Source organism: Rhinolophus sinicus, chromosome 8 (assembly GCF_057876585.1).
Source record: "Rhinolophus sinicus isolate RSI-liver-muscle chromosome 8, RSI-T2T, whole genome shotgun sequence".
NCBI lineage: Eukaryota > Metazoa > Chordata > Mammalia > Chiroptera > Rhinolophidae > Rhinolophus > Rhinolophus sinicus.
This window is the reverse complement of record NC_142508.1, coordinates 42,511,188-42,533,071: the sequence shown is the minus strand read 5'-3', so window position 1 is coordinate 42,533,071 and position 21,884 is coordinate 42,511,188. Positions and strand designations below refer to the sequence as shown.

The 21,884-nt window shown below is 54.1% G+C and overlaps 1 protein-coding gene, 1 long non-coding RNA gene and 1 other non-coding gene across 3 annotated transcripts in view; 1 reads left to right on the top strand and 2 right to left on the bottom strand.

The window, feature by feature from the left end:
• Nucleotides 1-9,575, bottom strand: part of POU2F2 (POU class 2 homeobox 2) — a 70,859-nt gene extending 61,284 nt beyond the window's left edge. The window contains exon 1 of the mRNA XM_074314251.2: nucleotides 9,426-9,575. The gene's annotated coding sequence lies outside the window, so the exon portion shown is untranslated. The remainder of the gene's footprint in view (nucleotides 1-9,425) is intronic.
• Nucleotides 6,640-9,308, bottom strand: LOC141567673 (uncharacterized). Its single transcript, XR_012490501.2, has 2 exons — nucleotides 8,290-9,308; nucleotides 6,640-7,164 (listed from the first exon to the last, which is right to left on the bottom strand). It is a non-coding gene; the product is annotated as an uncharacterized LOC141567673 (long non-coding RNA).
• Nucleotides 9,576-19,797: 10,222 nt separating the features above from the next.
• On the top strand, nucleotides 19,798-19,904 carry LOC141567749 (U6 spliceosomal RNA). Its single transcript, XR_012490578.1, has one exon. It is a non-coding gene; the product is annotated as a U6 spliceosomal RNA (small nuclear RNA).
• The last annotated feature ends 1,980 nt before the right edge of the window (nucleotides 19,905-21,884 follow it).

Here is a 21,884-nt window from a genome sequence, read left to right as displayed (position 1 = left end):
GACAAAGTCCCTGCCTTCACAGCACTGACCTTCCAGTGGAGGAAGAGATGCAATAGACAAGAATATATACTTCAGAGCTAAGATGACAAACAGATCAGGTGAAGGGGTAAGTTATAAGATGTTACTTTAGACTGAGAGTTCCAGAAAGGCCCTTTGGGGAAGGTAGGTTTTAAGTAGCAGCCCAAATGAAGTATGGGGGTAAGAGCTTTCCTGGCAAAGGAAACAGCAGATGCAAAGGCCCTGAGGCAGGAACAAGGTTGGTGTGTTTGAGGATGAGCAAGAAGGCCAGAGTTGCCTGAGCTTTTAGAGGCTGGAAGAAAAGAGTAGAAGTTGAACAGGCGGGTGGGCGCCAGCTCATGTAAGGCTTCTCAGCTGAGTGTGATGGGGGAATTTCTCGCCGCGGCAGATGAGGGGTGCTTTCATCGTTAAAAACCAGGCTCCATCCCACTCCTTCCCCACACACCCTGTGGGGCCTTCTGACTCATTCATTCTCTAAGAATAAGCTCAAGAAGCCTTCAGTAAACCTTGCAATCCCTGACAGGGCTTTGTCAGCTTTGACTTCCCCAAATTAGGGACTCCTCTGAGGCAGGGAAGGGGTTGGCTCATCCGTGTGCCCTGGCACCCATCTCAGGCCTGGCCGCAGGAGGCCTCAGAAAACAGTAGAATGTTGCTGGTCACTAAGGGGGACTAGAACACTTAACTTCCCACTCCCAGCAAATCTCCACGTGGGGGCAAGCTGTCGCCTGTTTGACTCTGCCCAGTTGCCAGAAGATGGGGCTGGGAGCAGGGGGAAGGCAGTGCCCCCACCCCGGCCAGACCTTGTCCAGGGTCCCAAGAGTGAACAGGCAAGCCCCTCCCTCCAGGCCTCCCCCTCGTCTTCCTGCCCCCCTTCCACACCAGAGTCTGAGGGGTCCCTGATTAGTGCCAGGCTCACAACCTGTCACGTCCCTCCTCACGGCCCTTCCCGGACATGTCAAGCCTCTTCTCGCAGCCCTCCCTCCACACACCTACGGGTCCAGTGACATCCACACCTGCTCACAACTCCCTGCCTGTGCACAGGAAGGACCTCAGGGTAGAAAGCTCTCTGCCTCCCCTTTTCCTCTGGACCCTACCCACCCTTCTCATGCCACCTCCTTGGTGAAGCCCCCTGGACTGTCCCAGGCAGCTCTGCCTCCCCGCTCAACACAGCCCCAGACATCTGGGCCCCAGCCGAGGGGACCCCACTTCCCACCAGAGGAGTTTCCTGGAGGGGCACTGAGGCAAAGCAGGGTGGGGGCAGAGGCATCTGTGCCCTGCACTATTTATGCCTGTGTGTCCTCCGTGAGTTTTGGGAGGGATGTGTGTGCACATTTAGAATCTGTGTATTGTGTCTAACGCTCAGCTTAAATGTCACTTCCTCAGAGGTGTTACACCTGACCCACCAATCTAAATCAGGTTCTCCCATGATCCCCTCCCACGGCCCCTTGTTCCTTTCCTTGCCAGACGTTATCACGGTTTAGAACTAACTATACACTGAGGTCCGATCGGCACCCATCCTATTGGCTCGGATCTCTTGGAGGGCAAGGCCCAGGTCCGGCTGTAAATCACTGTTTCCCTGCTTCTGAGAGGAGCCTGCTCACACAGAGCTCAGTCCCTGTATAAGGAGTAAATTCATTCCGTGAACATTTTCAGACTTGAGCATCTACCCATTTTCATTTCGCTTTAAGTGGGGGATGCTGTGTGCTATCACTCAGGATGTGTCCTTTCTGGTCACCGTGTGTGGCTTCCCTGTGGGGCCTCTGAACGTGGCCTGTGTGCAACCATGGGCACGTGGGCTGGGTGCCACCATGTTCTAGTATCTGTGTTTGTAGGTTTTCTGCTGGAAGAAAACCTCCACCCGAGGAGCACCCTGCTGTTTTGGTATTTGTCTTGCCCTGTGAGTCTCAGTACCTATGTGCACGCGTGGATCTGGACTTTCATACCTGTACGTGAGTCTCTACTCATCCGTGTTTCCAAATCTGGTGTGTCCATTTCGGCATCTCTGGAGACACGTGCACAGATGTCTGTGTGGATCTGCAGGCATTAGTAGCTACGTGTTTTGTAGGAGAAGCTCTGACCAAGGGTACATGGACGCGTGTCTATCACATGTTTGAGAACCTGTGTGTGTGTGTGTGTCTATTTCAGAACCCCTGTATGTGTCTGCATGTCGATTTATTTCAAAATTTGCTTGTGCATCTGTTCGAGACGTATGTAGCCTCTGTAGTTTGGAGAGTATGTTTGTGTGTCAGGGTGATATGGACACGTGTACACCTGTGTGTCTCCTCCCCTGGCTGTTCTGCCTTCCCAGCCTGGAGTCCCTATTCTCTGTCTCTGTCTCACACACCCACCCATGCTCACATAGGCCGTGTGGATGAGGAGGGGGCCGGGGTATCAGCGAGCTCCTGTGTCACAAGGTTAATTTCTCCTCAGCCAGGCAGGCTGGGCCCTGAGGGGAGCGGTGGGGGAGGGGCTGGTCTTCACAGCCCCTCTGATAAATATGTATTTGGGGCTGCTGTGCTCAAAGGTCATGGGGGGAGGAGGAGGAGGGGTGGTCTGCACCGTGCGGCGCTGCTGGGTCCCAGCCAGGCCCGGCATGGGTTGTGTGACCCTCTCCAGAGGGATGATGAGATGCAGGGCGATGGCCCCTCATCAGCTCTGGCCCGCCCCACCCACAGCCATGTCCAGAAGGAGATGCCCTCGTGGACACACAGATATTCAAACTCTGGAGCAGGCACACACGAGCCGACGCCTGCCGATACCCGGACAGGCTCCAATGGATGCACAAAGATGGCCTCGTGGAGAGCGGGGAGTCCACGGACGGACCCAGCCCTTCTTCCTCACCCCAACCTTCACTCTAATGCCAAAAAAACCGAACAGAAACAAGCGCAGAAGAGCGCACAGCATCTCACAACGAGAAAAGGCCCTGTGCACCGACATGCATGTGCATACTTGGACACACAGGGTCCGGGGAAGGGCCTGAGCACTTTGTGGGCAAGCACGTACACACACACACACACACACACACACACCCACGCACACACGCGCGTGTGCACACCAAGAGTCCCAAAGACACAAAGTTCTACGGAGGTAGGTGTACACTGACAGTTGCAGATAAATGTGTGTGCACACACACATACAAACACGCACATACACTCACACATACAAAGACCCCAAGACACACGCACCAGGCAAGCTGCACGGCAGAGCCAGGCTGGGAAACCCACCCTGCGGTAACAGCCGCTCCGGCCCTTCCCCACTGAGGCGAGAATGGCCGGCTGGCCTCTAGGCCATGGCCCCCCAGCCAGCTCCAGCCAAATGCGCCATCATTTGTCCAGCCCCGAGTCACATCAATTGTCGAGCCTCCCCTCCTTGCTGACCAGCCATCTCGGCCATCGGCGGCCTCGGCCATTAGCCAGCTTCTGCCTCTGGCCTGCATTTGTTGAATCTCCCTTACCTGGCAGAACCGTCCAGACCAATGGAGCCCTTTCAGGGTCTGCCTGACCCTCTCCTCAAGGGAGTCCGGTGTCCCCTGTTGTGTGACCTGCGGCCCATGCCTCAGGGCAACCCCCCACCCTCCGCACACTATTCAGGCTGTCATTTTTCACTGACCGCTGGCCACGGTGGTTCTGGTGGATCGTGAGGCTGTGTGTTTGAGTGTGTGTGTGTGAGTCCGCTTGTAGGCATGTGTGTATGGCTGGTGGGATGGCTACAGCTGTGCTTTAAGTCAAAAGGAGAGAGAGTGTGTGTGTGTGTGTGTGTGTGTGTGTGTGTGTGTGTGTGAATAAGGGGTTAGGATGTCAGCAGCTGAGCTTAAAGTCAAAGTATCTGAGTGTGTGCTTGTGCATATGGGGAGTTGGGACGTCAGGGGCTGTGCTTCACGTGTGTGTACGTGCGTGTGCACTTGTGTGTGTGCTTTCATGCAGGGAGGGACTCTGTGGATAGGTCTGGGCTTGGTGTGGGGGCCATAAGGTCTGTTTCTGTCTTGGGCCTGGGGGGCTGCATGGTGCAGGCGTCCGCTTCTCTAGCGGTTGTGAGCAAGTGGAGTGTGTCTCTCCCAGACTCCGTTGCCTGTGTTTGTGAAAGTGACAGATGCTGCCTCTCTGGCCTCACTGCGGAGGATTAAGTCTGTGAATGCCACATGAGTCCGCACCCCACCCCGGTGGGGGAGGGTCCCCAGCCTGCTCTTATACTCTCGCTGGTGGGGGGTGGGGGACACGGCCCTGAATGGTACAGGATCCTGGGGATGAGAGCTTCTGTGAGGGAGAGTGTGTCTGAACAGACACGGGGAGGAAGGGCTCTGTGTGTGCGTGCACTGCACTCACGCTCACATACTCGTCCGTGTTGTCCGAGGCACATTGTCACGAGATGCACATGTGTGCGAGCCATCACATGCAGGACAGCTCCCTGGGGCCGGCCAGATCAAGTTCAAACTTCTCAGAGCCTCCACAGATGGGGCCCTGCAACAACGGAGCCCAGCTCTGCTCTCGGCCACGCCCCCAACCTGGGCGCTTCTTCCCCGCTGCCCTGCCCTCGGCCATCTTTCTGCCCTCGCCTCCCCCCCCCCTTTCCTCAGTGCCTGAGCATCCTCCAAGACCCACTTCCTGGTTTAAACCCATTCCTCCCTCCTGCCAGATTCCCAGTGACCTCGAAGCTCCCTTTGTGCTTCAGGCACCCGGATTATTGTCTACGGCTGGTATGAGATCCACTTCCGAGTCCACGGTTGGTGCCTAAAAATCATTTTCAGGTAGGGAGCGCTCATGCTCCCATTGCCTGTTTATCTCAGGGAACTAACTGTACTTCATGCGCTCAGTGACACACCGCTCAATAAATACCTATTGAGTGTGGGGACCTGGGATGTGGGGCCACCACCTCCAACCTCCCTCTGAGTGTGTCAGAGCTGGGAAAGCTGCTGGCCCTGGGATCTCATGAAGGTGGGGCTGTGGGAGAGTGAGGGAAGGTGCACCTGCCTCTCAAGGCCACCACCTGCATCTGAGAAGGTGGCTGTGCATCCCTGGTCTTCCTGGCAGGGGTCGGGGGTCAGGGGGAAATGTAAGCTCATCCATAGCCCTGCCCTGTCTTTGAAGAGGCCCAGCCCCAAACCATCACCAACAGAGTGAGCTTTCTACCTCGCTCGTGCTCGCTCGTTTGCCGGCTTTTCCTTCAAGATACAAAGAGAGACCCAGGTCCTGGAAGCCTTCGCTGAGCCATGTAAGGCATCTATCCACCTGACAGGTCCTGGGAGACAGGTCTGTGGATGGACATCTCAGGGGACTGGAGCAAGGGGGAAGGGGGAAGGGACAGAGCCAGAGGAAGGAAATGGCGCTGGGACAGCTAAGGGGAAGGGACAGACCTCTGAGAACAGACCAAGCTCCTTATTAGGACCTCAGTCCTAGCACTGCTTGGTGGCTTATGGGCTGGGAGAATTGTGTGGACCTCAAACCCTCACCTGTGAAAGGGGCACCATCAGGGCTGCTGTAAGAGCTAGGTGTCCTCATTATTATTATTATTATTATTATTATTAGATCAGGAGGTGTTGGGCCCAAGGGAAAAAATGACAAGTGATACGTATTTAGAAGAAAGAACAGATCCCAGTCTAAAGAGACCCCACATCCACTTTCTCCTCCAACAATTTTCCACAACCGGGTTTCTCAACCATTTCAATCCTGAAAAATCCTGAAATTAACCAGCCTGTGCCAGACAGGGAAACTGCTCCCTTGCCCCCATCAAGGTTCAAGCAGCCCCTGGTGTGGCCGTCTGCCCTTCTTCCCAGGTCATCCCCACACATTAGGATTCTGCACCAGGGCTCGGATAAGCACTTCCCAGTGGGGTGCTGAAGTTGGGGCCCCTAGCTTGGCTGTCACATTGGTGGGGGAGGGGCTTCTGGCCTATGGCCCCTGCATCAAGGAACAAGTATGTATGAACCAGAATGGAAGTGGCCTGGGGTGGCCACTGATGTACCCACTGGAATAAAATCTGGCCGGCATGTTGTTTAGGATATATAGGCTAATCTCTCTCTCTCTCTCTCTCTCTCTCTCTCTCTCTCTCTCTCTCTCTCTCTCACACACACACACACACATACACACACACACACTGTCCGAGTTCTTTCCCTACCATAGCCCCTATCACAGATACCCTCCATTTTCCCTCAAAAGACGGGCAGAGGGAAGCGAGGGCAACCAAGGCCCCCAAAGATGGCATTGCAACCAGCCAGAGGGTTGGCCAGCAGTCTAAGGGAGATGGAGACCTGAACGTCTCCAGTGGGCACAGATGGGCCTCTGGCCAGCACTCCCCAGCAATCAGGAAGTAGATGTAGAATTGTGTTACCAGCACCTGGAGCTCCTGCCTGCGGCCCTGACCTGGGACACTATGAAGGTTTCCCTGGGCTGGCTGGCTTCGGGGAAGGGGATCTTGTCTTGTTTTGTTTTCTTGAACCCAGCTTCAAGGTTGCTGTGCAAGCACGCTGTCAGCCCACCCGTGCACCCGCGACCTCGGTGCCCATCTTTCATCACTGCACAGGGACGCTGCTTCACCAACAGGCCCTCCTCTGACCCAGGACACAACACACAGACACCTAACAAGAACAGTAACGACAACAATAATAATAGCTCTATTCAGAAACAGTACTTTCACATGTGACTTTATTTGACGTGTCCCTTCGTGTGCACACACCACGTTCAGACCCAGTGCAGGTACGGAGAGTCTCTACTCCAACCATGCTACCTGTCCAGATTCACGCACCCACCACCGATGCCAAACGTGGCCCACAGACCCGCACACACATGGACGGCTGCCACACACAGAGCCAGAGAGAGCCTCCCGAGTGTACACGCAGCGAGGGGTCCGTGACAAGGGAAGCACCAGTATAAATGCACGCGCCAACTCCTTCCTGCACACATATGGCCCACAATGGGGACCCAGTCCCCGGCGCCCCGCTGAACACACATGTTGTGATTCTACACCTTGGGCTTCTCACTCTGCCAAGGCTCCCAGGCCCCGCACACAGTCAGTCTGTCCTGAACACGCCTCGCAACGCACGGAGGCCTTGGGCACACGCACGCTGCCGCCATGGTCAGACTGTGCTCTCCAGCCCCCACCGCGCACTGATGCTCCTCTCTCCTTGTACCTGAGGGAGGGGGGCAAATTCACCTGCCAGTATGACAAGAGACTAAACGTTACCAAGTGAAGTGGCTCATTGGGTCTTTCTCTAAATCCAGGACCTGCTCCCCAACTCCACAGGCCCCAGGATGGAGGGAGAGCGTGGGGAGTGGTCAGCAGGCCAGAGGCTTTCTCTTAGGATCTTTTACCTGGGGCTCCCAAGCTCTGAGGACCTTCTCAGATGGACCCTAGCCCCAATTTCCTCCCCTTTTCACTTCCCACTAACCATCTATGTCATTTTCTTCTCTGTCCACACCCTTCTCTCTCAGTGGGGCTGAACCACAGCCATGAGCCCTCAGTTAAGGTCTTCCCCTCCCCCTCCCACAGCCCCAGCCAGCATCCAGCAGGACTTCTCTAGGAGGCCAGAGGAAATAGGGGGTAGCGCTAGAACCCCCAGGACAGACCCAAGCCCCCGGCAGGGCAAAGAGGATAGAAATACATGGGTGTGTGTGTGTGTGTGGAATAGGCATTAGGTTTGTGGGAACTTGTGGGAGTCTTGTCTCTGCAAGGAGCCCCTCTCCCTGGCTCGCTGTTCAAGGCTGACGCTACCAAAGTGATAACTAAATGAAATCGAAGGAGGGGGTAGGAAGGATGGGGCCACGGAGGAAATGAGTGGCAGGGAGGGAGAATGAAAGAAAAGGGGAAAGGGGGAAGGGAAAAAAAGAGAGAGAAAGAAAGGGAGGGGTGGAGAGAAGGAAGACAGGGGGGAAAAAAGAAAAACTGGGGGAGGGGAGAGAAAGCGTTTGAGAGCAGGAAAAGACAGAGACACTGGAAAATAGGGAGAAAGAGAAACCAGCAAAGGAGATGGAGAAAAAGGAGCTGAGAAAGGACAGGAGAGGAAGAAAAGGGAGCAAAGAGACAGGAGGAGGCAGCCGAGGGGTTCCCCAAGTTACAGACTTTGTCCAGAGAGCTGAGGGGTGCACCCTGGCTCCCCAACATCACTCCCGGACCCTAGAGCTCCACTGCCGCCTCTTCTCCTGCCGGAGAAGCCACCGCTTTTCGGCACCCCATCCCAGCTGCGCCCTCTTCCCCTCTTCCACCCAAGGCACCCCATTTCTTTCTCTGGCCCCTCATTCCCGCCCCCTCAGCCTTTTCCTGGTCCCTGTGTCCTCTTACCTCCGCCCCCCATGCACCCTGCTTGCTTCGGAGCTTCAGACAGCACCACCAACCACCATCCTCACCATGGTCATACTAAACCGGCCCCCACAGCCCCAGGAAAGGGGGGAAAGAAGCAGGCAGCAGCAACACCAGCCTCGACCCCCTCTTGCCTCATTTTCTCCACAGTGGCCCCTTCCCCAAACGCAGGGTCCAAAATGGGGATCCTGCCCAGCCCAGGGGGCCTCTCCACAGCGCCGGAGCCAGCGGGAGCCGATGCCACCTCGCCTCTCTTCTCCGTGCTCGCTCTTTTTTGTATACGGTGGCCCCGGCTGCGAAGTGTTTGATTTTCGTCTTTTTATTGATATTATTTTTTTTCTTGCTCTTTTTCTTTATTTTTTGGCCTGGGATCGGCAGCGACGAACGCCCACCGCCTGGTCTCCTCCGCCAGCTCGCGGCTGTTGGCTCTTTTCTCTAGTCTGCGCTCCTCTCGCCTCGCTCCTTTCTCTTCTCTGTCTCCACTCGCTCCTCCGTCCTTTCAGCTCCGTCCTCCGTCGACTGCTCCCTCCTCTCCCTACTGCCTCCGCTCCACGCCTTTCCTTTCCCCAGCTTTCTTGCCCCTTCTCCCCTTTTGCTCTCCTTTCTCTCCGTCCCCATTTCTTCCCAGCCCTCCCCGCCACCACCGCGGCACATATCTCTCCTTTGGTTCCCTCGCTGTCACCGACGGGGAGCCGACACCCCCTCACCCCCAAATAATAAAAATACCCAGCCAGGGGGCAAAGCCCCCGCGCCGGGCGCCGGGAGGAAGGCGAGAGGGCCGGGGCCGCGGCGGCGACCGGCAGCCGGAGAGCGGTGCGGAGCGAGCGGCGCCCGCCCGGCTCCCGCCCGGAGAGCTCTCTGCAATAGGCCGAGCCGGCTGCATTAAGCTTCTTGCAATCAATAAAGCGCGGGTCAGATTATGCAAAGCGCAGATATTAATATGCAAAGTTTTAAAGATTTTTAAATGGAAGGGCGAGCGCGGCGCGGGCGGGCGGGCAGGGGCTGCGAGGGGAGAGGGAAGAAGGGAGGGCGGGCGGGCGGGCGCGCAGGCGAGCTGGGGAGAGGAGGAGGCTGCCCGCCGCCCGCCCGCCCGGCTGCGCCGCGCCGCCTTGCCTTACCGCTGCTCCCATCGGTAGGCGCCGCTGTCTTCGCCATGCGCGTCAGCTGCACGGCTCCGAGGGGATGGCCGAGGAGGAGCCGCCGCCGCCAACGCTACCCCCGCTCCCGCTCCCGCTCCCGCGCCCGCTCGCTGCCTGCTGCTGGCGCTGCTCTGGCCGCTGCTCCTCGCCTGAGCTGCCGGCGCGAGCCCAGGCGCGCGCCATCCCCGGCTCCCACCTTGTCCCCATGGCAACCCCGGGCCCAAGGATGCTCAGAGAGAGAGCGCGAGCGAGAGAGCGAGGGGGGAGAGAGGGAGAGGGAGAGGGAGAGGGCGGGGAGCGCAGGGGACACGGAGGCTGGGAGAGGCCCGAGACCCACAGAGACACAGAGATACACAGAGACAGAGAGATGCAGAGATACTCAGAGATACACTGAAACAGACAGCCGCAGTTACAGAGAGGGGAGGGGTGGGGAGTAGAGGAGGGCACGGAGACAAGGAGAAGCCCAGAGACCCACAGAGACACACAGAGATATGCAGAGACACAGAGAGACACAGAAAGAGACAGAGGGGAAAGGGAGGGGCGGGAAGCAGAGGGGGACTCAAAGGCAGGGAGAGACCCTGAGGCCCAGAGTCTCTCAGAGACACCCAGAGATATCCAGAGACAGAGACAGAGAGAAAAGGGAGAGGGGAGAGGGCAGAGAGCACAGAGGACACAGAAGCAGAAAGAGACAAAGAGATGCCCAGGGGCAGATATACGCAGAGATACACAGAGACACAGAGAAACATATATACACAGGGACAGAGAGAGAGGAGTGGAGAGCAGAGGGGACTCAAAGGCAGGGAGAGACCCTGAGGCCCAGAGGCTGTCAGAGACACCAGAAACAGAGACAAGGAGGAAAGGGAGAGGGCAGGAATACAGGGGAAAATGAGGCAGGGAGAGACTAACAGAGACAGAGAGATGCCAGAGACACACCGAAACATATAGACACACATACAGTGGGGCTGGGGTGAGGGAAAGAGGTGGGGAGCAGCAGATGGGAACACAAAAGCAGAGCTAGGCACCAAGAACCACAGAGACACCCAGAGACAAAGAGATAGGAAAAGAGGTCCATGGAGAGAGAAAGAGAGATGAAGAGCCAGAAAGCCAGTCACAGAGAAGAAGACACACAGACAGGAGATACAGATAGCCATATATCTATATCTATATCTATATCTATCTATCTATCTATCTATCTATCTATCTATCATCTATCTATCATCTATCTACCGAGAGGGAGAGAGAGAGAGACAGAGTCAGGCAGAGGCAGAGATAAGAGAGAGAGAGATGCAAGAATCAGAGATAGGAGAAAGAGCCACACTCAGAAAGAGAGGGCTGAAGAGGCAAGGCAAGTTGGAGAGAGACAGGCACACAGAGATAGACCCAGAGATAAGGGAGACATGCTAAATCAGAGAGCTATGCAGAAACAGCCATTGAGAGAGAGAAGCAAAGCCAGAAGGACACCAACAGAGACCAAAAGATGTAGAGACTGAGACAGAGACAGAGAAAACAGCAGAGAGGGGGAGAGAGAGAGACAGACAGACAGACAGACAGACAAGGAGAGAGATGATTAGAGTGATGTAGATGGAAACACCATGAAACAGACACAGAGATTCTCAGAAAGAACCTAAGAAACAGACAGAAAGAAAGAAATGTGCAAAGAGACACACAGAGGCCAAGACAGAAAAACAGACAAAAAGAAATACAGAGACAGTGAGAGACAGAAAGCAAAGATGGAAACTTAGAGAGTCAAAATGAAACAAAGAGATACAGAGAGAGACAGGGAGAAACTGCAAGAGGCAAGGCAGGAGCAACCTAAGGAGACAGAGAGATACCATGAGGAGGAGACAGAAAGACATGGGAAGAGGCTTTCTGGGGGACAGAGATCCAGAGGAGATACAAGAAAGAGAGAGAAACAGAGAGTCGAAAGTAGAGAATGAGACTTATGAAAGGGGGGTGCAGGACAAAGAGACACAGCCCAGGGAAGGAAGACAGGGGCAGGCTGGGGTGAGAGTAGAGACCAGGAGACTGACAAGCGGTGCTAGGCTAGGGGAGCAGCCAGGGGGAGAGGGCAGGTGGGGGAGACAAAACAGGGGAAGGGGAAGGGAGGGAGGAGGTAGTAGCCGGTCACTGAGAACATCCCCTGTGCCAGGCACAGTAGGGCTGGGGAGGGGAGAGGAAGGAAAGGGGTGGCTGAGAGGGAAGGGGCCCTGGGCCAGAGGAAGGTCTGAGCTGGGTCTGGGGAGGGCACGTGGCTCCTGCCCCCTGCCGGCAGGGGCGCGGCGGTGCAACGAGGAGAAAGGGGCTGCGAGTGGTACTCAAACCGGGAGAGGGTTTTGGGGGAGGAGGGAGAAGGAGGACACGGGCGCGCGCTGCGCGGTCTCGGCTCAGTAGCCGCAGCTGCCCGTCGCTTTTGTTACCGGTACCTCTGCCCCGCGCGGACGGAGTGGGCACACGGGACCCTCGCGACACGTGCGTGAAACACGAAGATCACCAACTATTCACGTGTACAGAGAAGGCTCCCGGGACCTGCACTGCAAGTGCGTAACAGAAATAAATACTGGAAACACCTACCCCGCGGGCATACAAAGTAAGTACATGGGACCTGTGCAGCGGGCATAACAGACACGGAACTACCCACTACCCTCTGTACGCAGCAACCTCTTGGGACCCACACTGTGCTCTGCGCAAGTGAATGCAAGAAGCAGCTACCCTACCCTGTGTGCACACCATGTAATTACAGGTATCTATGCAGCGTGTGCGTAAGAGACACGAAACCACTTACTATCCACTGTACAGAGCGGGGCCCCAGGCCCCACCCTGCGTGTACACAACACCGATAAATAGGGAACCATCTCCATCACCTGTGCACAAACTAGGCACACGCCACCCACAGGGCATGACCATGAGGGACAAGGAACCACACACCACGCAGCTTCCTGGGACCCACACTGTGTGCCCAACACGAAGGCAGGATTGGCCTATGGTTGTGCCTATAAAATGGGCACCCGAACCTGACGATCTCAGGGGAACACGATAGACACTGAGGCGCAGGGCCTGGAGACCCACAGAGTGTGTATAACATAAGCCAGTATTTTGCCTGCAAAGGCACACAGACCCCACTCGTAAGGTGGAAACTCACAGAGGGTGCCTGCGATGACCACACAGGATCCGCCCACCCTGGAAGGAGCTCGAAGGAGCAGTGGACGCTGAGACCAGTGTGCTGGACAGACTCCTTGGCGGCCGTTGTGTGTGTGCAATAGATGCCTGGAGGCTGCTGGAGGGAAGCTCCGGGGGCAGGGGCGAGGATGGGCGCTCCTTGGCCTCACCTCCAGCACCTAACGGGACCAGCTTGAGGGCGGCCCATTCCAAGAATGACCACGCATGCGATAACTGTGTGGACGCGGAGTATGCACTCAGCACCAGAGGACCAACGGTAAAGATCCGGAAATGCTGACCTGGGGCGTGAAGTCCGTAGGAGACGCTTACTGGACAGTGTGTTGAGGGGGCAGGCTCTGCGTCCCGTGGATGACAGGTGTCTCTTAGTTACCCAGGACACCCACAGGACGCGCAGGCGGCTCTACATGCTCTGCAGGGCTCCACCCAGGCCGCAGTTGTGACCTCACGAGGGTGGATGCAGCCTGGGACACACGCCAGGCACATGCAAAGTTGTACGCGGCACACTGCGTACAACACAGGGAAGAGCTGCCTGCCCTCTCTACTCCAGAAAGAGCTCCCATTCCAGAAGTACCTGGAATATACTACGTGCAGGGCATTGTAAGCTACGAATACTCTAAAGTGTGTGTGTGTGTGTGTGTGTGTGTGTGTGTGCGCACATCAGAATGTACCTCCAGATAGATGTACACGCTCACTAATGCAGTGTATCTGTTCACACATCTGTGGCCACGTGTGTGTGTGTGTGTGTGTGAATGTGCGTACATCTTTGGGTCTGCGTCACAAGTCTTGGGTCTCTCTTACAACCCCTGAAGATAAAGGGGGTAAGATAAGGGAACCAGAGGCACACAGAGGGGGATGGGAGGAAACCGGGAGAAGGAGGAGGGAGGGGCTGGAAGAAGAAGGGGAAAACAAGAGAACTGGAATGGGAAGAAGGAAGGAAGGAGACCCTGGGGACAGAAGCAGTTGGGGACAGGGTGGGTGAGGGAGGAGAAGGGCAAGGACAGGAGGAGAATGGGTGGGAAAGAAAGGAGGGGAGGTTGGGAGAAGGAAAAAGGGAGGTGAGTGGGGACTGACTGGAGAATGGTGAGAAGAGTGCAGGATGGGGGTGTCAAGAAGAGAGAAGGGGACCAGGGAGAAGAGAAAGGAGATGGGAGATGGAGGGAGTCGAGGGAAAGAAAGAAAGAAGAGAAACAGAGGTTTTTCTGGCCTGTACAAAATTTAGAGATTCCCCCAAGGGCCTCCCATGAGAAGGAGTTTGAGGGGGCATGGCAGGAATCACAGGAAGCAGGAGAAGGCAGGGGAAGTCATAATGTAGCTCCCAGGTTGGGGCAGCCAGCTGCCTCCAGCACCCTAAAAGGGGCTCTGAGACACGGGCCCCTGCGGCACAGAGAGGGTACACAGACCAGGCTGAAATGTAGGGTCTTCTAAAGTGGGTGGGGTCCTGGAGGAGGCGAGTGGAGGAGCTGAGAGACTGGCAGACTCCCAAGACAAAGGTTCTAGGGTACGGAGACTTCCAAGGGCCAGAAGGAAGCTGAGATGGGCAGGAGTGGGGGACGAGGAGCAGGTGGAGGGGAGAAGTTCAGAAAGGGGCTGCGAGCAAGAGCCAGCTGACTGGAAATGGTCGGGCAAATGGAGGAGCAGCTAGAGGGCGTCGTGAAGGCCACCGGCTTCCTGCATATAGATGGGTCCTGCCTTAGGCACATCCCAGGGTCAGAAGCTGGCCCAGGTCGGCTCTCACAGAGCATTCCATTCAGTTCCATTTATGAAAGGTTCACTGAAGGCTACGATGTGCTAGGACTACGCTGCAAATTGCAAACACCCAGGTGACGGAGACACCACTCTGCCCTCACACAGAGTCTGGTCTGGGGGAGAACAGACAATAAACACGAACTTACTGACACCCATAGTGAGATGGACGAAGCCCAAAGCTCAGTGTAAGAGTCTGGACACAGAAGATCCGCTGTAGGATTCCGCTTATATGAAATTCCAGACAAAGCAAAACTTTAGTGACAGAAAAGCAGGTCAGTGGTTGAAAGGGGCTAGAAGTGAAAGCAAAGGGCCCAAGAGAGAATTTGTGTGTGTGTGGGGGGGGTAATGGAAATGTTTTGCATCATGATTGTGGTGGTTGTATGACTGTGTGTTGTGTGCGTGTGTGTGTGTGTGTGTGTGTGTGTGTGTGTGTATGACAGAGAGAGAAACCGAACACTTAAAATTGGTGAATGTTATTGCATGTATTTAAATGTTATTGAATGTATTTAAATCACACTGCAATAAAGCTGACCAAAAATAAATAAATAAACAAGTAATTCCAAGCCAGACATTAAGACTTAAAGATAGGGAATATGCAGGGCTTTAGAGGACCCAAGAGGAAGTAGAGGGGGCAGTGAAGGAGGGCTTCCAGGAGGAGGTGATGCCTGAAATAAGACCTGAAGAATGGAGGTGGAGGGTGAGGTATTTCCATGGAAGGACTTCTATACTCCAATACCTGCTTCTTTCACATAGAAGCAGGTGAGAACTGAAAAAAGTTCTGTATGTATTGCACACAGACTGCAAGGTAAGGCTGTCAAGAAACGAGAGGAGAGAAAATCAAGGTTCAAAATGCAAACCCCATGACGACTTGGAGTACCAGGTTGAATAAGCCCCACCTGCACCCGCAAAGGCCCACAAGAGGGAAACTGGTAGACAGGACTGGGAATTGCTAATCTGCCCGTTCCCATCACGGAAAGGGTTCCTTCCCCTGCCCTTCCAGAACTTCTTTCCTTCACGTGGGGACATCCCTCCCCACTAGGAAACAGCCTCTGCAATGGGCGGAACCCGGAGTCCGTGCCCACAGCCCACATGTATCCACAAGCTCGCTGGCCCCAGCGAATCCCTCCCACCTGGATTCTGTGTGGCCACTGCCCCCTGGTGGCTTGAGTGTTGCATTACTGAGGACGAAAGGACAGTTCCAAGGCCAGGCCTAGTCTTGTGTCTCCAGAGCTCAGTCCAAGCCACTCCCGTTGCTGTCCCCACTCCCAGACGACCTTGCTAAACCCAACAGGCACTTTTCAGCCCTATCCGACTTTCCTTCTCTGCAGCACACAGCCACAAACCATCTTTTAAAAATCCTCTTTGGGGAGCACCCTTCTAGTTGCTAGATGGGGTGCGGCCCTATCCATGAATCGCTTAATAAAGCCAACTGGATCTCAAACAAACAAACAAACAAACAAACAAACAAATCCCCTTTGCATCTAAGAAAGTTCACTCCCTTGCTTCTCCTCCGTTGGCTGCTCTCCCAGGGGGAAGCATTGCCTCCCACAATTGCCTTCTTCATGCCAGTAACCCCCAAATTTGTCTCTAACGTATCCCCCTCTCCTAAACTTCAGACCCAGATATCTAGCCACCTCTTGGAAGTCCCAAAGCCACCTCAAAATCAACACATCCAACCTGAACAGGCCCCTTTCCTCACACCGCCCCCCCCAGACCTGGGTTCCGTCTGCGGTAGTGGCAACTCCATCTGCTCTGGCTGTCGCGTTAGAAAAGGGCCTCAGCCTTGACTGCCTCTTCCTCACGTTCACATCCCCCGGGCTCAAAATCCCATCCAGTTCACTTACTCCCTTAATGTTAAGATGAACCATATGAAAATTGCCAATCATCAACTGGCTTTTTTCACAAAATAGTAATTTCATAGAATTTGACCTAATATTTCTCAAATCCATCTCCTCTTCCCTTCTCTACTTGCAGTGTCCTACCATGTTCCCCCGAAAATAAGACCTGGCCGGACCATCAGCGCTAATGCATGTTTTAGAGCAAAAATTAATATAAGACCGGTCTTATTTATAATATTATATTATATTATGTTATATTATATTATGTTATGTTGTCATGTTATGTTATGTTATGTTATGTTATGTTATGTTATGTTATGTTATGTTACATTATATTATAGACCGGGTCTTATATTAATTTTTGCTCCAAAACACGCATTAGCGCTGATGGTCCGGCTAGGTCTTGCTTTCGGGGAAACACAGTTGTTCAGGCCTCTTCACGTCCTGCTCGCCCGTTGTACCTACTTCCTACCGGGCCTCCCAGCCTCCTCGTCCCTTTCTCGTCCATCCTCCACACTGGCCACTGGGGTGATCTTTCTACAACATGGCTCTGATCAAGTCACTCCTGCTTCCAACTCTATCAGGGCTGCCTGTTGCGAACAGAATGAAGGCCAAACTCCCTAGCCCGTTTTTTAGGCCCTTCACAATTTCTGGCTCCCCACTCCCTCTAGTCACTGCCCACTGTGCACTCTGTACTCCAATGCCAGACCACTGCCACTTCCCTGAATCTGCCTCCTCTTACCTCCTGGCCTTGGCACGTCGTTTCCTATAACTGGACTGTCCTTCCCGCTCTTCTCACCCTGGCTAACTTCTTTTTGACTTCAAGAACCAGCTCACACATCCTAGGCTATCGTAAATCTCCAGTTTATACATTCATACATTCAATGCCCACAGTCCAGGGGAGGTGCTGGGGACGCAAAGGGGGAGAGGGGCTGCTCTCCAGAGCTCATGCTCCAGTAAGAGAGACAAACACATCAATAAATCAAAACAACACTGGGACAGGAAACCAGCCTGGGGAAGTTTTCTTGAGTTTTAAAGGGGAAATCGTTCTCCCGAAGTTGGAGGGGCGTTAAACTCAGAGAAGACAGCAAAGAACAAAAGCTAGAATCACGAGGAAGAGCCCATTTTGTGCAGTCAGGCAGTGGGGGTTGCAAAGCATAAGCCATGAGAGAAAGACGCTGCTAGAGAGGCTGGATTGGGCCCGGTCATTAAACACCTTTTGACCTCAGAGACTGTGGGGATTGCATCAAGGGCAGATCAGCATTTTTGAGAGGATGCATTTGAGGAGGTAAGAATAGAGGCAAGAAAAATCATGAAGCTGTTGCAACAGCTTAGGCAAGAGGTGCTAAGCCTGGTATCACGACGTCGGTATCAGGAGCACAGGGGAGGTGCCAGGTTTGCAAAACCTTGAGCTAAGTTGAGGCAGCAGGCTTTATGTTTGGATATGAGAGTGAGGGAGGCGATGGCCCCATGTCTCACCTGGATGCTTGGGTGGATGGAGGTGCCATGGAGGAGAAAATAAGAGGCACAGGACTTATTCAATGAAGTTCTTTGGAAAATTCTTCTGCCTGAGGTGTCCAGCGTTTATGTTGGTTCTACAGTTAATATTAGGATACATTTATGTGCGGCATCGTGGAAACAGATCTGGCTGAAGATCTGGCATCATCAGTGTACAGGTGACAGCTAGAATCATGAGTGAACACTGTCCTTCAGGAAGGATATGAAGAATGAGAAGAGCTAGGGGCCAAGGAAGGGGCCGGGGGAAGGGCCATGTTTCAAAGGTGGGCAGAAGAGGAAGAGTCCCTGCCTGGACCGCAGAAGGAGCTGTCAGAGAGGAAGAAGACCCACAAGTGCTACATCATGGAAGCTGCGGCAGGCAGCCTCTAAGAGGCCCCCAGTGACGCCGCCTCCTGGTACCCTTGCCCTTGTGTGACCCCTCCCCATGCATGTGGGCTGGACCTAGGGACTCACTTCTTTTTTTCTTTTTCTTTTTTTTTTTTTTTTAAGATTTTATTGGGGAAGGGGAACAGGACTTTACTGGGGAACAATGGTCAAATTGTTGTCCTTTCAATCTTAGCTGTGGGGGGTTATGTTCAGCTTCAAGTTGTTGTTCTTTCAGTCTTAGTTGTGGAGGGCGCAGCTCAGCTCCAGGTCCAGTTGCCATTACTAGTTGCAGGGGGCACAGCCCACCATCCCTTGCGGGAGTCGAACCGGCAACCTTGTGGTTGAGAGGACAGGCTCCAACCAACTGAGCCATCCAGGAGCTCAGCGGCAGCTCAGCTCAAGGTGCCGTGTTCAATTTTAGTTGCAGGGGGCGCTGCCCACCATCCCCTGCGGGAGTCGAGGAATTGAACTGGCAACCTTGTGGTTGAGAGCCCGCGCTCTAACCAACAACTGAGCCATCCGGGAGGCAGCTCAGCTCAAGGTGCCGTGCTCAATCCCAGTTGCAGGGGGCAGAGCCCACCATCCCTTGCGGGACTCGAGGAATTGAACTGGCAACCCTGTGGTTGAGAGCCCACAGGCCCATGTGGGAATCGAACCGGCAGCCTTCGGAGCTAGGAGCACGGAGCTCCAACCGCCTGAGCCACCGGGCCGGCCCGGGACTCACTTCTAATGAACAGAATATGGCAGAAGTGATGGGATGTCATGTCTGAGATTAAGTTATAAAAAGTTGGGCGGGCATGTCTCTTTTTCCCTTCTCGCTTCTTTCTCACTTCTCCCGTCTCTCTGTCTCTCTGTCTCTGTCTCTCTCTGTCTCTCTCTCTTCTCTCTCTCTCTCCTCTCTCCCTTCCTCCTTCCCTCCTTCTCTCTCCCTCTGGGGGAAACTGTCATGCTATCTCCTCACACGCACAACCACACAACCGGAGCCTTCAGAAGAGACCACAGCCCTCAGCTGAGGGGCTCATGGATTCCTGCCCTGCAGAAACTATCGTAAATGTTTGTTGTTCTGAGATGCTAAGTTTTGGGTTGATTTGTTATGCAGCAGCCAAGGGAGGAAAGGTTTTCAAGAGAGAGATACTGGTCAATGGAATTAAAAACTGCAGATACAGACTGGAAAATGTCCTTGGATTTGGCGAAAGGTCATTAACATGCTCAGTTCCAATGGTTTCAGTGAACTGAGATTCCAGTGAGAGATGAACGCTGGGGCTGGTGAACAGGAATGCTTCTGCTTACCCAGCATCCATTTCCCCATTGTCTATGTCAGCTCCACGAGACTGTCCATCAGGGCGCCCAGCTGTCCGCAGGCCAAGGGGAGGCACGTGACTCAAGCTGCACCAATCAGAAGCCCTCCCTGTAATTTGAACCATGAGCTTACGTGACAGGAGGCCAGAAAGCGGTTAGCGCTGATTCCTGCGGCGGCCAGGCCCCTGAGGAAACTGCCATTCCTTCCCGCTGTCTCCATCCCTGCCACTACCCTGGCCCCGGTCCCTTCCGAAGCCTGGTTCTTCAGTCTCTCCTTCCATTGTGTGTGCCATCCTCATTTCCTTCTAATAAATTCCTTGCTTGCTGAAGTTAGCAAGAGTCAGTCTCTGTTGCTTGCAGCCAAAGAACCCTAACTTGTACTTGTCCTTTCAAGAACTTTGGATGGTGTGCTCGCTTCGGCAGCACATATACTAAAATTGGAACGATACAGAGAAGATTAGCATGGCCCCTGTGCAAGGATGACACGCAAATTCGTGAAGCGTTCCATATTTAAAAAAAAAAAAAGAACTTTGGATGGGATGAGGAGAACAAAGGACACGCACAAAGTAAAGGGACATAGAGGGTTTTGTTAGTTTTTAAGGTGGTAGAAATTTGGATAATTTATAGGCTAGGAAGGAGGAAAGAGAAGAAGGAAGGAACAGAGAAGGGAAGAATAATAGAGTAACATTCTGGGAGTCGTGATGGGATGGGCAATGCATGGGTGGGGAGGTTGGACTAGAATGGAGCCCGGAGAAGTGAAGTAAGTCTGGGCGTGGATATCTGTAGGTTTGAATTGGAAGCTGAAGAAATCACAACTGCTTAGTCTTCATTTTATTTGTTGAGACCAAAAGGGTAGAATTGGGGATACTCATGGAAGGATGGTAACTGAAAGAGGAAGCTGACCAAGAAGTTGGCACCATATGTACCACTTTGCCACCATTCTTCTCTGAGCCAACCTCAACCACCTGGATCCTGGTTAGGGAAGTGCTGAAGGCCAGGGGTGGAAGGGATCATTTTCCATGTGCCCTTCCAGGGCACACCCCACCCTTCCCTCCCCATGTGGACAGCATCCTCCGGCTCACTTGCCCTCCGACTTCTAAGCGGGGCCTCCATAGGAAGCACCAGCAGGACAGTAGAGGGTGGGAGAGGAAAGCAGTGTTCTGGATATTTCTTCTCTTACTCCCTGCTCTCTGTCAGCACTGTGCCCTCCACAACTCTGGTGCCACTCAGGTATGTTTCATGGTTCTCCCCAGGCTCCAGTAATACCATCACTTCCTTCCCTTACCCCTGCAGACCTAAGGGTGGTCACAGATTCCTGCTGCCTTCACCTCCCTTGTGGGTTCCCTCAACCTTGCCCACACCACTACAAATAGTCCCTTCATTAAATTATCTTCAAAAACCCAGCTGTGATGCCCCCTGTTACCTGCTGGGAGCCTGGCTTTTAGAGAGCTGGTGAAAGAGATCAGATGGTCCGATATGAGGCTCTGGCTGGGCAGGGAAGGAAGAGAAGCCAGGAGGGGTCTGGCTGACTGGCAGAAAAGAGAGGGATCAAGGGGGTGGAGCTCGCTATGAATTGATGCTACAGGTGTGATGGCAGCAAGGGCCTGCCAGGCCTGGAAGGCAGATGCTGGGATCGGAGCACAGGACCCTGGATTTCAAACACGGAAGACAGTACTGTGTTGTGGTTCAATCCAGGGCTTTTAAATTTGGGACGCAGAGAGTCCCGCGTTGGAATCCTGGATCTGCTACTTTACTGCATGCCACCCAGTATTTTTCTCCTTCCCTCACACCCAAGTCATTCAACGATCATTTACCAAGGTATACTTCTGTTCTAGCCACGACAGGCTGCGTCAGACCCAAGCCCTCCCTTGACACGCTCTGCCGTAGTGGGGCACATGGTCACTGGGGGCAGCTCAGAGGGACATACAAAGGGCTGTGGGAACTCAGCTGAGGCAGAGCCGCCCAACTCTAATCTGGCTTCACAGAACCCTGGCTTCCTTGAGTCTTATGTCCTCAGGTTCTAACACCCTCTGTCCCACTTCCTCATGGACATGTGTTGAGTCCCTGGTCACTTCCCCTCATTCCTGAAGTCTCTAGCACCTCCTCAGAGACTTCCCACCCCAGCCCCTCCACCCTGCTGGGATACCTAACCTTCCCATGATGGGCCGTCCTTCCAATGAGCTAGCCGCTCAGTCTCTTTCCACCTCATCTCTGCTGACCTTCAGCCCACCCCAGCCACCCACTCCCATGAGCACACCTTGAACTTAGTCATTAGCTGGAAGGGCAGCACACACCGCGAACGTTTACTGAGCATTTATACCAAATGCCAGGCACTATGCCAAATGGGTCAAATGTGTTTACCCCTCACAGAACCTGCAAGGTGGGTATTAGTTTCCTCATTTTAAAGGTGAGATTACACACTCAGGAAGGTGATGTCACTTCCCTGAGCAAAACATTTAGTAAAGTGGCAGATCCAGGACTCCAACGCGGGACT